Raw genomic sequence first — 14,392 nt, forward strand, 5'->3', positions numbered from 1 at the left:
AAGTTAAATTCTGGCTTCTCTGATATTCAGTTATTTAGTGTTCTCGTCTATTTTTGAAAACGTCACCATTTTATTTTACTTGAATATTTGGAGTCTCAGAAGTGACTGTATATGCATAAATAATACTGTCTTAGTAGTGAAGAAGTAATGCTGTCTTAATATTGCAGCTACCTGGATAGGGTGGAGTCAGGAAGAGCTGAGTTCAAATTCGGTCTCAGACTTGCTAGCTATGTGACCCTGGGAGAGTCACTTAACCCTATTTGCCTTATAGCAAACTACTTCAGTATCTTTGCATTTTGGAGAGGGGGGCAATGAGGGCTTGCCCAGGGTCATACAGCTAATAATTGTCAAGTGTCTGAGGTCAAATTTGAACTCCTGACTCCAGGGCCAGTGCTTTATCCACTGCACCACCTAGCTGCCCCAAGTATCTTTGCCAAGAAAACCCCAAATGAGGTCATGAAGAGTCAGACACAACTGAAACAACTGAACAACAAAAAGATTGAAGCTTCAAATACTGGGAGATAAATGTGTGCAGCTAGATAGGGAAAAGCTTCAAACAGGCCAACTGCCTCTGAAGACCAATCAGAAGGAAGCATTTGCCCTTGTGTGAGACCAGCCAGATAGGGAGGAAGCAGTCTTTTAGGCAAAGAAAAATTAGCTAACTCTCTTTCTTTTTCCCAAGTCAGGACATTTTTAGTGCATAGCTATACTACTCTAAAGCTATACTCCATGTAGCTCTTTATCTTTTAATATATAGCTATAATATACAGGCTATATAGCTTTAGAGCATCATAAGCATTTAAAAAATAATTGTTGCAGTAGATAGTCACTTAATTTCAAAACCTTAAATTTATTATGTTGCTTGAGGCAATCACCAGTTTGAGCACAGTGTCTGAATTCCAATAGGCATTGAATAAACACTGGCTGAACTGAGTGGAAAGAAAGGGCATATGTAGAAATTGCTTTTATTCGTTGTACTAAATAGCTGGAATAAATGATGGTACCTGATTCATTTAAATAAGTAGATAAGTGTAGAAAAGAACTATGGAAAGAAGCGGATAGCTTTGCCATTCACCACATCTGACTTTTCAGGTTTGGGTTTTTTGTTTTTGTTTTTAATGTGTTCACCAGCCAGGTCCATACATCGTATGTGGGTGATACTTTTAATAAGGCTTCCAAAATCTCCTATTCTGTTGATTTTCAATGCCTGTCTTTGAAAATATTGTGTGTGGATGCCAAAAAATACTAACAAAAGGAAAGGTCAACAGACAAAAAAAATACATCCTCTCTAATAAGGTGTTGCACCAAAAAATTCTGGCGTATATCATGTGGAACACAAAAATAATTATTCCTGTTTGAGAGGACATGGCTTGTTTTGTGCTATTCCTTTTCTGTTTTTTCTACGCTAGTTAAAAATTAAACTGGAATGGAAAAGGAAAGGATTTGGTTCATCACTTGATGAAGCAATGTGTTTCGAATAACTAGACACTTCTCCATTTCCAAATTTTGGCATGTGCTTTCTTAAAAGAACTAAAATATGGAAAAGCTGTGTAGTCATTCTGTGTGTGTGTGTGTGTGTGTGTGTGTGTGTGTGTGTGTGTGTATAGCAAGAAGGATTGCGCCTCAAAGCACACAATAGTGGAATCCTCCAACTGGTTGACTTCCACTTGTCTGTTCTTCCATGAGTAAGCAAAACTTGATCCTTAGCTTAAGAATTTCATACATTGATCATCTCCTGGACAATCTGTTTCAAATGCTGTGGGAAATTACAAAGGAAGCAAAAGGGCATTGTTGCCCTCTTTCTGAGGATCTTATCTAATGGAGAAGTCAAGCTCAGTGTGTGAAAAGCACACACAAATGCTCATTGTATAACTTTTCGAAATGCCATGCATAATTCAATTATAATTATATAATATTTCAAGGATTTTTAACTTTTGATTTGAATATTCTCTCTAACACTCATTAGAATCCCCCTAATTGGGCAGCTAGGTGGCACAGTGGATAGAGCACTGGCCCTGGATTCAGGAGGACCTGAGTTCAAATCCAGCCTCAGACACTTAACACTTACTAGCTGTGTGACCCTGGGCAAGTCACTTAACCCCAATTGCCTCACCAAAAAAAAAAAAAAAAAAAAAAAGAATCCCCCTAATCATTTCATAGCTGGTTAATGGAGAATTGCTTTGATGGTCATCACTTTGTGGTCAGCCTAATGGTTAACAGCTTCAAACTTAGCTAGGCTGGTCCTCAGACTATGCTTACATACACAGTCTGTCACCAGGGTGTTTAAGAAATACCTGTTGGAATAAATCCTGTAGAGGGAAAGCATTTCTAGAAATGACTTGTCCATGATGCACTAGTCACCCAGGTGGTGTGAATAGAGCTGGGTATCCCTGGGCAAGTCTCTTAAGCTTCAGTTTCCTCAACTACGAATGGATGACATAACAGCGTTTATTTCACGGAGTTGTGAGGATCAAATGAGCTCACACCTGCAAAGTGCCTGACGCATAGTAGGAGCTGCAGATGCTTGCTCTGGTCTTCATTACTAAGCTGTTAGGATAAATGATGGCACCTGATTCATTTCATTAAGTAGGTAAACGTAGAGAATAACCTGGGGAAGGAGTAGTTTGTTTTTTCTGTTCCCTCTGCCTGAGATATCCTCCCTCCCCTCCTGGCCTGTTGAAATCTTTTTTTTTTTTTTTTTAAACTTTGTGTTCCAAATTTTCTTCCTCCCCCCTTCCCTGCCCCTTCCTAAGAAATCAAGCAATTCGATATAATTTATATATGTGCAGTCGTTGAATTCTTACCAATTCAAAGACTGCCCTTGCTGATTTTCTGCCCCACCCGCGCCACCATATCTGTAATCGCCCTATTTTCCCTGGGAATCTCTAAACACTTTTTAGGCACTTCTCTGATACCTGGGCCATAGATTATTTTAAATCCCAGATACTGTGTCTGAATTATGTCCTTGTACCTCACCAGATGGTAAACATCCAGAGGGCAGAGACTGCAGCTTATTTGAGTTTCTTATCTCTCCCAGAAGTTCATATGATGTTCTACATATAGTACCTGCTTGCTAAATATCTGCCTTTCCCTTAATCCTAAGAGTCTGGCGGAGAGAAAGGGAGTGCCAAGTTTGGCTGCCACATATGTTGCTTTTTCCTACCTTTGCCCATATAGATCCTCTTCCTTCCCTCTATCTCCAAAGCGTACACTTCCATCAAAGCCCATCTCAAGAATCACCCCTTCCACAAGGTGTCCTTGACTAATTCTGTCCTGTTGGTCTCTCACCTTTTTATGGATTGCCTTAGTTATATGGATACTAGACTTGCACACATGGCGGTGTTGTTTAGAGGCTATTTGACTTTTTTTAAAACAACATTTATTAAACACCTACTATGCGCCACATGCTGTGCTAGTGTTTGCTAATATATGAATCACAGTTCAGCTCTGTTAGGTAAAGTGAATGAGTTGTTGGATGGTCTTGAAGATTGATAATATAGTTGAGACTTTTTATACTACTCTTCAATCAGCTAGCTGGCACAGTGGATAGAATGCTGGGCCTGGAGTCAGGAGGATATGACCAGCTGTGTGACCCTGGGCAAGTCGTTTAACCCTATTCGCCTCAGTTTCCTCATCTGTAAAAGGAGCTGGAGAAGGACATGGCAAACCACTCTAGTATCTTTGCCAAGAAAATCCCAAATGGGGTCACAGAGTCAGACATGACTGAAATAACTCAACAGCTAACAGCTTCAATCAATAATTAACAGAGATCTCTCCTTTGTGCCATGAAATTAAGAGTAGCCTTTGATTAAATCCTGACCCCAGCTACTCTGTGTCTTAATACTGAGACTGTTTCACACTATTCTCCATCTCCCCCTGAAAGGTACTTTTAGTGTCCTCTCTGCCACTTAGCACAAAGGAAACATTGTCCCAGGGAACAAAAGAGGTTACCCAATGTCTTAATCTAAAGGAATTTCAGACTTCAGGGCAGGTGAGTGGAGAAAGCTTTTTTGAACCAAGTCTCTGGCAGAAATATCTACCCCTTCCAATATTGTAAAAGGTGGAAGACTCCCCAGACATGAGTCTGAGATGTTTAATAATGTAAACGTGACTTATATGTTTAAAAAAGTCATAGACAGGAATCCCCGAGTGCAATGGGGGTGGTTGCCTTTAACAAAAAATTATAAAATTTAAGAGCTGGAAAGAAATTTTTGAGATGACCCAACTTTCTCATTTGACAAATAACCTATTTGGCCTCGCTGCATTTAGAAATGAGTTCCTGGGAGAGACAGGTCTGGAATCTAGAGTTCTTTCAGATGAATTTTCTGAGTTCCCTGAATGGAAATAGAATATATCATGATATGATAGCCAAGGGAGAGAAGGAAAGAAGCCCCTCAGCTGAGCTTAACAGGCAGCTGATACTCGGGATAAATCCTGTAAAAAGAGCTGTTTTAATAATTCAAATGTGGCCTGGCTGATCAATCATTTCCCAGGGGAAATCTTGTCAGTTTTCTTATACTTTTGTACTTGTGAAAAGGAAAAAAAAAGCATCTGTTAACTTAGGGACAATAGAAAAATAACCCTATGAACAGAAAGCAGAGGAGAGGATTACTCTCCTATCCAAGAACCAGAGTAACTGAATATAACCAACAATGATCAGTAAATGATGAACAAGATGTGCAACCGAACACTAAAGCTGCTACTATTGAATATGTTACATGAAACACAGAAATATTTGTTGGAGGGATTACAGCCACTTCCTAGTTTGGAAGAAAGACCAAAAAGGAGCTGTGGACCAAATAAAAGGCCATCAGCAACATCCAGTCACTTTCCATAACTCCCTTGAGTTGTGTTTGAGAACTTACATGAAATCTGAGTTACCTGGTAATTGACAAAATGCTTTGATATAGGCTATCAGGCAATCTGGTCTAGAAGCAGTGCTGAGAAACAAATAATTGAGATGGTGGAATCTCAGACTCTCAAAGCAGGGCATTGAAGGAAGGGAAGAGAATTGGCATTTATACTAAGTGCTAAATCCTGGGAGATTGCCCAGGGGTACACAGCTAGTAAGTGTCTGAGGCTGGATTTGAACTGGGGTCTTCCTGATTCCAAGTCTAATGCTCTACCCACTGCACCACCAGCTGTTTCTCTGAAGGAGTTGGAAACAGGCTAGTGTTCATTTAATTAGTGGAAAATTGTATGTCCAATTTTGAGGGTGATGTTTAGATTTTAGCATGAAAGAATTTAGCACCAAAGTAAGCATAATCAGCTCTCTTTAAGATAAGTGTCAGTACAGTGTCTTGTCTTATGGTGAGAAAAGAAATAACGTAGAGCAAGCACACCAAACAGAAAATTTGTGTTGTCAACAAATATTTACCAAATGCCTACTAAGTGCTGAGGAAATGAAGCTCTCAAGGAGCTCCCATTGTTAATGACCAATGCTCGAACAATCTACAGAATTTCATTTACAGTGGAGAGTTTGGAAATCCTTTGATAAAAGGATGAATGCAAACTATATATTACATTATGTCTTCCCTTCCCCTCCCCCTCCCCATTCAACTGGGAACTTCTTGAGAGAAGGGACTATTTTTTTGCCTTTCTTTGTATCCCTAGAACTTAGACCAGTGTCTGGCACACAACAGATGCTCAATAAATGTTTATTGACTGACCATAGGTACATGTTCATTGACACATGGTAGTGTTAGTGTTGAGACATTTCAGTGTATTTTGTGATGTTTAATTTGTTTTCCAAGGTGGCCCCTCTGGTCCCTCTTTTTTTCCTCTCTAGTTATTGCACTAAACATTTTACTTGAGCCTCTTCTCAAGTGAAGGTGACCCAGACCCTCTGACCTTCGGATTGCAGCATCATGGCTAGGACAAGGAGAGAGGTGGATCTTTGGCTGAGATGAGTCCCAAAAGAAGGAGGGGAGGAAAACCCATCTTCTAAGTAGTTGTTTATTCTGGCTTCCTTGATCCTTCCTTTTCTAGGTTTCCATTGCCAGGCATTCATGATTCTCTTCCTATCTTTCTATTCCTTCTTCTTCCTTCAGACAACCACAGATTTGAGAGATAGAGGGGATGACAGCAGTCATCTTAGTTGAACTACGCGTGGTAATATAAATGCCCAGGGCTCAGACATTCTCTATTTGAAGCCCTCCAAGGAGGGGGATCCACCACCTTTTGAGGCAGCCCATTCGATGACACTTTTGCAGGGCTGTAATTGCTGGGAAGCTTTTCTGGACACCAAGCCTAAATTTGTAGCTTCCACCCATCATTTCTGGTTCTGCCTTTGCTGGCTCTTCATTCTTTTCACTCCTTGCACGATACTCTTCTCACTCTCCTGTCTCTCTCTTGGTCATCACATCTGCTTCTATGGCTTCAGTTATAACTTATATGTCCATGACTCCCACAACTCCATCTCTAGACCCAACCACTCTCCACTGCTTTGGTCTCAGATTTCCACCTACTCTCAAGATAAGTAGCCATCCTACTCGTGCCTTAAATTTAGTATGTCCAAGCCAGCCCTTCTCCCTAACCTTTTTATTTATACTGATAGCACCATCTTCCTAACTGGCTTGAAATCTTAGAGTTGTCTTTGATATTTTAATCAGCCAACAAGTGTTAAGTGCCTACTAGGCACTTATCACAATGCTATGGCTGGGGATAGAAGTACAAGAAATGAAACAATACTTACTCTCAGGGAGTTTACAGTCTAATGGGGTGACCATATGTACATGAAATACGTGTGTGTGTATATGTATATATGTACGTATAATGTAAGGTTAATAAATACAAATATATAAAAAGTTAAATACAAGCTAGTTTGATAGGAAAGATATTTAGCAGTTGGGGAGATAGGGAAAGAATTCATATAAAAGATGGTGCTGAAGCTGTTACCCTGCGAGGGAAAGGGAAAAAGGAGTGGTTCCAAGCATGGACGTACAGAGTCAGGAGAGTGTGAGAGTGAGTGAAAAGGTCAATCTAGCTGGATCTTAGAGTCTGTGTGTACTGGGGGGAGGGAGGCTGGAATGATTGGGTTGGAACCAGGCTGTATGGGGCTTGAAGTGTCAGATGTGAGCTTAAGAAAAATTACTTGAGCAGCAGTAGGCAAGACAGACTGGAGAGAGCCTTGAGGAACCTGATTACAAGACTGTCAGTGACAGGGTGCTCACTGATTTAAGCAGCCTATTCAATTCTATTTTTTTTGTTTGTTTGGTGAGGCAATTGGGGTTAAGTGACTTGCCCAGGGTCACACAGCTAGTAAGTGTTAAGTGTCTGAGGCCTGATTTGAACTCAGGTACTCCTGACTCCAGGGCCAGTGCTCTATCCACTGTACCATCTAGCTGCCCCGCCTATTCAATTCTAACATCTCTAATGATGAAGGCATTTCTCCTTAGGCTGAGCAGAAATCTTCCTTGCTGTGATCTCAAGTTCTCCCCTAAATCTCTAGATTCAACATTCCTGGTTTCTTTCACTATTCATTGTATAGCCTGGTTTCTAATCCCCAAACCATCTTCATCACCTTCTGCTTCTTGCTTGACAAAGTTCCTTCTAAAATATGTCCTCTGAGAATGTAAATAGTAAGATGTGGCCTAGGTAAGGCAGAGTCCATGAGGAGGACAATCAAGCTCCTTTCTCTGGTATGTGTGTGTGTGTGTGTGTGTGTGTGTGTGTGTGTGTGTGTGTGTGTGTAAATCAGTTTATACCTTTAGGCTTTTCACACCACTGCTGAATTCTCTCAATCTTGTCATTCACTAAGACCTCATCCAGTCTATGTTTGGGCAGAATCTCCAGATTCAACCAGGAATTTGATTTTGGCTTTCAAGGCCTTCCACAACCTTTATTCAATCTACCCTTCTAGCCTTATTCATACTACAACCTCTCATAATCTATATTCTAGGCAGGGTGGACTAGCCATCATCCCTTATTCTCATCCCATCCTCTCCATTCCTTTGCCCACACTTTCTGACATTCCTAGGCTGGATTCCTTTTCTGTAGTCTTTCCTTTCCTTTGGTGGTGGTGGTGGTGGTGGTGGTAATGGTAGTGGTGATGACGACGACAATAGCAGCTAAAATTTTATACGGCACTTTGTTTTACAAAACTCTTTACTGGTCTTCTCATTTTATTCTCACAACACCCTAGGGAGTAGGTGTTATTATTACCCCCATTTTACAGATGAGGAAACCAGAGCCTAGAGTCACACAGTCATTAAGTGTCTTAAGCAGGATTTGAACTCGGGTTTTCCTGACTCCAGGTCCAGCATTCTCATATTTTTTTCTTCTCTTCTACCCCAACAAAAGCTGGTAGTGATTATCTTCCTCCTTAAACATCTTATAGCCCTTTCTTCAGCTTTCTTCTTTGTATTTATCTTTGTCCTACTTTATGTACCTCTCTGATCCTATTAATCTCTGACTCCAAAAGCACATTCCACAGAGTTGGCACTTGATACACACCCTGCTGAATTGAATGGATCTGTTTCTAATTCTTCTATTATAACTATGGAAACTTTTCAGGTAAGGCAAAGATTTCTTGATATTCAGAACCCTCTTTTTGCCACAAAGTACACCACTCAAACAGAAACTTACCTGGAACCTTTTCTTTGTTAATACTTGGCCAGGAAAGGGAGTTGACATTTACACACCCTCGGCAAACAGTCCTGTACCTCCCTGAAGGGACAGAGAATAGGTTTCTAGCTTGGACTTATCTCGATTTATTGTTTAAAGTGCAAGCTTTCCTTTTTTCCTTTTTTCCCTGATCATCCTCAGGAGCAATATGTCAGTGGAGTGTCTTTCAAAGACGTTATTTCTTTTTATTGTTTAGTTGTTTTCAGTTGTGTGCAACTCTTTGCTAAGAAAATCCCAAAAGGGATCACAAAGATACTGGAGTGGGTTGACATTTCCTTTTCCAATTCATTTTTACAGATTAGGAAACTGAGGCAAACAGGGCAAAGTGACTTACCCAGGGTCACATACCTAGTAAGTGTCTGAGGCTGAATTTGTTTCTTTTTTTGTGTTTTGTTTTTGCAGGGCAATGGGGGTTAAGTGACTTGCCCAGGGTCACATAGCTAGTAAGTGTCAAGTGTCTGAGGTCAGATTTGAACTCCGGTCCTCCTGAATCCAAGGCCAGTGCTTTATCTACTGTGCCACCTAGCTGCTCCCCTGAGGCTGAATTTGAACCAGGTCTTTCTGACTTCAGGCCTGGCACTCTATCCACTGTGTGACCTAGTTGCTCCTTTTATTATTGATGCCTTTAATTTTATAACATATTCATTCCTGAATAAATCTTTTTCTTTTCCCCCATCCAGAAAGCCTTCCCTTATAACAAAGATGGAGAAAAAAAGGGGGGGGTGGGGGTGGGCAGGAAGATGTGTTTTATTTTAATGTCAGTTCAGTGACATTCACCACTTCTGAAATACAGTATTCCACAACCATAGTTGTCCTTATCCCCAGCAAAGGGAGGGTGATGCGATTTCTTAATGTTTTTTTCTGGGTCCAAGCATTATCACGACACATTATTGTTTCATTTGATGTTCTTAGTAACAGTCATAGCTAACTAACATTTTGCTCTGAATGAGTTCAAATGACTCTTCTCCTGTTTTCCTGGATCCTTTATATTCTATTCCTTCACATTGATATCACTGCCTGTTTAGCCACTCCCCGATCAATTGGGCACTTTGCTTCCAGTTCTTGGCTACACCCAGGGGTGCTTATGGAGGAGGGGGTGTATGGATGTGGACGTGACTTTCTGCTTTGGGCCCCTGGCAGCATCGGGCCTTCTAGGTCAAAAGGGCACAGAGATTTTAGTCACTTTCTCAGCATGATTGCTAATTTCTTGAATGAGTTCTTAGCCACCACTAGGATGTTGGTGTGCCTGTCAATCCCACCAACACTGATCATTTGTGTTTCTGGTCATCTTTGCCAATTTGCTGGGTGCCATGGGAAGCTTCAGAGATGCTCTCATTTGTGTTTTTCTTATTTGCCATTTGGAGCAATCTTTCACTTGATTACTAATAGTTTTCAGTTCTTCTGTTTGCTTATGAACTTGGGCTTCTTAGCCATTCCTGAGTGGTCCAGAAGGATATTAGGGAGGGCCAGGGGAGGTTTATCTTAGAAGTATGTTTACTTTCTGAATATAAATATTTACTTTGTCTCCCAAATTGGCAAATTTAAAACGTCAAGTGTAACCTAAGGCTAGGCAACAGGAGTCAAACAGTTGTTGATTCATTTTTATAACCTACCAGGGCAAAGAGAACTTTTACAAGAAATCCTCTGGCAATGAATCAGAAGCTTTTTTTATTTTTGTTTTTGTTGATCTTGTCTGACTTTGTGATCCCATTTGGAATTTTCTTGGCAAAGATGCTGGAGTGGTTTGCCATTTCCTTCTCATTTTAGATAAGGAAACAGAGGCAGTTGTGGTTAAGTGACTTGCCCAGGGTCACACAGCTAGTGTCAAGTGTCTGAGGCCGGATTTGAACTCAGGTCCTCCTGAATCCAGGGCCAGTGCTTTATCCGCTGCACCACCTAGCTGCCCCCTAGCTGAGTCCTAAGATACCTTCTCATTCAAAATGTTTTGACTTTCTCCCCCAAAAGCTGCTCTGCATTCTTTCACTTAATTTGCTTATTACAAGTTACATTTGTAATGAAAATAAACAAGTACAGTAGTTTAACCATAATGCTGCATTCAGAGATCCTCTGTAGAAATGTTTCCTAAAGGAAACTCTTACAATGAGTGAGGCGCTCCTCCTCCCTCCCTTCACCTCCCTCCCTCCCTTCCTCCCTTCACCTCCCTCCTCCTCCCTCCCTCCCTCCCTCCTCCCCTCCTCCCTTCCTCCTCCTAAGTTTCCTCACTAGATGACCCAGCACTCTACTGAATTCTGTTCCACAGTAAATGGCTATTTTTCAGTATTCATGTATGACAGACTCAAATGACAAGGTCTTTACTTAATGATCTGTGCTTCCAAATAAAAATACTGCTCAAGTGGATGCTCTTTAAACATAGGTATATACTGAGGCCGATTGGCACAATTATCTTTAAACAGAACCTGCCATAATTCTATTATTGTGGCACATTTAATGTGCTTTCATGCAAATATAGGGAAAGAGCATGCTACTGCCTAAAGAATTGTTCCCCCCTGCTGTTAACTTTGTCTCAATAATTTCCAACAAACATAAGCTCGGATTAAATTCTTCAAATTAAAAATTCAGGCAAACTCATTTATTTTTTGTGTAATGACATAATTTTATAAAGTAAGCTACAGTGGCTATAACCAACTGCCTTTCAGGTCATTCCGGAATTTTGCTTAGTGATACACACACATGGGCATTATCTTTGCTATGCATGATCTTTTTTTAACCCAAGAGAAAACTCTTGCTAATTCCCATGTTCAATGTGTGAACACTACACTAAATTTAAGTAATATGTAGTTCTTAAAATTATGTCCTAGGCAATCCTGAGGTATAGCAATTCTTTGTCCTCCAACAGACCGTGATCTGTAAGTACCACTTAAAATGAGTGCAGAGTTTACAATCTAACTGCTCCAAATGATAGACGTGGTTTAAAAGATGACGTACATCACCAGAGCCCTGTGAAGATACCAAAGAACATTCTACCAACATCCATTTTTCTCCACCACAGTGTTCTCTAACTCAGGTAGCCTCTGAAGTTGTAAGTGAAAAATTTTAAAGGTACCAAATTTATCAAGTGACTGAGTGAGTGTTTTTATAGTGTACCAAGAGGATTGCATTTTTTCTTTTTTTGGCCTGATTATTCTTGCTTCTAACCAGTGTGGCTAAGTGCCTGATACTACCTGGTCAATGAAGCATTGTTCAAGCCATTCTGACCAGGAATAAGAAAACAAAGACTGATTTCACGGTGAGAACACAAGTATGGCTTGTGTCACCAGCTGTCTTGCTTTGTAATGTTTGGTCTGCCTTAACATCAGCAAATGTGAATAGACTAATATGCTAGGGAAGAAAAAGAGAAAGGGATGGGGATTTTTGGTTTTTCTTCTAATTAACTCCAACTCCCAGATTTTGAGGTAACTGGTATTGTGCAAGAATCCTTCTTGATGAAGGAGCATTTATTAAGTGCTCACTGTCTGTCAGGTGCCAGGCACTAACTTCATCTGAGGAATCCCTGGCCCACCATTATTTCCAAATTCTGGCAGGAACCTGCCAACTGCTACCACCTACCCCACTTCCTTCTAGGATAGAACATGTCTGTTGTATTGAAAGGCTCAGTTTGCTCTTTTACAGCTTTGCTCTTTCTGCTATTAGCATTATCTAAAAACTTTTGGGGGGGGCAGGGCAATGAGGATTAAATGACTTGCCCAAGGTCATACAGCTAGTAGGTGTCAAGTGTCTGAGGCCAAATTTGAACTCGGGTCCTCCTGAATCTAGGGCCAATGATTTATCTAAAAACTTTTTAGAATATGAATCGCTGCTTCTTGGAGAGCTCTTTGTCCTCATGTTTCTCCTTCTCCTTCTCCTTCTCCTTCTCCTCCTCCTTCTCCTCCTCCTTCTCCTCCTCCTCCTCCTCCTCCTCCTCCTTCTTCTTTCTTCCTCCTTCTTCCTGCTCCTCCTTTCTTTCCTTCCTTCTCCTTTTTTTTTTTTTTTTTGCGAGGCAATGAGGGTTAAGTGACTTGCCCACGGTCACACAGCTACTAAGTGTTAAGTGTCTGAGGTCAGATTTGAACTCGGGTCCTCCTGAATCCAGGGCTGGTACTTTATCCACTGTGCCACCTAGCTGCCCTCCCCCCATGTATTTTCAAACTCAAAGCTGACCCCATTAATCTAGTTTTTGGAGAGCTGCTGAACAATAATTTCTGTGTTATACAGAAAATGGAAGTTAGCATTAAAGTTGTAGTATTTATTTCTTTCAATGGCAATACTGTTACCTGTTCTCAGTGACCAGCTTTCACACCAGCTATGAGAATTAGATGAAATGCATTATTCTTTGGGGATTTTCCTTTCTGAACTGCCCACTAACTAGGCTGATAAGGCAAGTGAGAAATTCTTTTAATTGTGAGATTAAATGATGCCCAATATTTAAAGGAATAAGATGATGAGCAATTCTACTGATATTCAGAGCCTTGTGTTAGCATAGCTTTGTCATATCCTCCCTTGCCCTAGTTTAATATGCAAGTATAATGATTAAGATCAGAATATTTATAATAAAAAGAAACATTTCTGGTTCAGTAAACAAAGCTCTAGGTCCTCTTACGGTACACCAAACAGACATATACAGTCTCTATAATGCAAATTAAGTAAATGAAGAAAAATTTCTGATTCAAACCCAGAAAATATCGATGACAAATATTTATGAACCACGTACTTTGTGCCAGGCACTGTCAACACAAGTGCATACAATGAAATAATCTCTATTGTTAAAAAAAATTACACTCTAAGAGGAGAGGCAATGACATATACAGGGTGTCCCCAAAGTCTTAGGGCAGTTTTAAGCTCGAATAGCTTAAAGTACAGGGTTTACTAAGCCTTAATAGCTTAAAATTTCACTGAGACTTTTTGAGACATCCTGTATAAATATGTGCAGAATAAATATAAAGAGAATAATGCAAGTAAATACAAAGTAGTTCAATACAAAGTGATTTGGGGGCACTATCAGTTGGGAGGGATTGGTTAAGGTTTCATGGTACCTGACCTTCATTTTATAAAAGAGGGGGACTCTGGGGGGGAGCTAAGGAGAATGTGCATTCCAGGGACATGAGACAGCCAGGACAAAGATGCAGAGGTGGGAGATGGGGTGTGTTGTGTGAGAAACAAAGAGAAGGCCAGTTTGATTGGATGGCAGAATGGGAAAGGGGAGTAATGCCCAATGAGGCCATAAAGACAGGTTGGAGCTAGTCTGTGTGTGACTTTAAAAGCTAAATAGAGCAATTTCTCGCTTCTTCTAGGGGCAACAGGAAGCCACTGGAGTTCTTTTAGTTGGAGATTCTCTTAGATGTGCACTTGAGGGAAACTATTGGGGCAGTAGAAGGTAGGATGGAACGGAGCGGGAAGAAACGAGTTTAGCTAATCAGAATGCGGTTACAGTAATTTGTTGCTCATACAAATAGCCACTCCCCTTTTAAACCAGTTCATCAAATTGGGGGTGGGAAACAATTAGGTAAATAAATTCTCATTGGAGGATAGTGCAAACTGGAGGGATCTAGGGATCCTACAGCTTGAACATGATTTTTCTTATGGAAGACTAGCCAAGAACAAATGAATAAGTGTCAGTGTAAGAATTAAGCATCTGAAAGTCCTCCCTTATCATGCCTTATTTCTGAGGGCCTTGACAAACAATGGAACAACAAACAATGTGAAATAACCCTTTCATTGGTGGTCAGGAAGCCTCTGGGATTGGGTTGGGTCTCCAGGGTCACATGAGGTA

At 40.6% G+C, this 14,392-nt stretch overlaps 1 protein-coding gene across 1 annotated transcript in view; it reads left to right on the forward strand.

Annotated features, from left to right (window-relative positions):
* The window catches only part of ATP2C1 (ATPase secretory pathway Ca2+ transporting 1), a 124,471-nt gene that overhangs the window by 633 nt on the left and 109,446 nt on the right, over positions 1 to 14,392 (forward strand). The window lies entirely within an intron of this gene.

This window comes from Dromiciops gliroides, chromosome 5 (genome assembly GCF_019393635.1).
Source record: "Dromiciops gliroides isolate mDroGli1 chromosome 5, mDroGli1.pri, whole genome shotgun sequence".
NCBI lineage: Eukaryota > Metazoa > Chordata > Mammalia > Microbiotheria > Microbiotheriidae > Dromiciops > Dromiciops gliroides.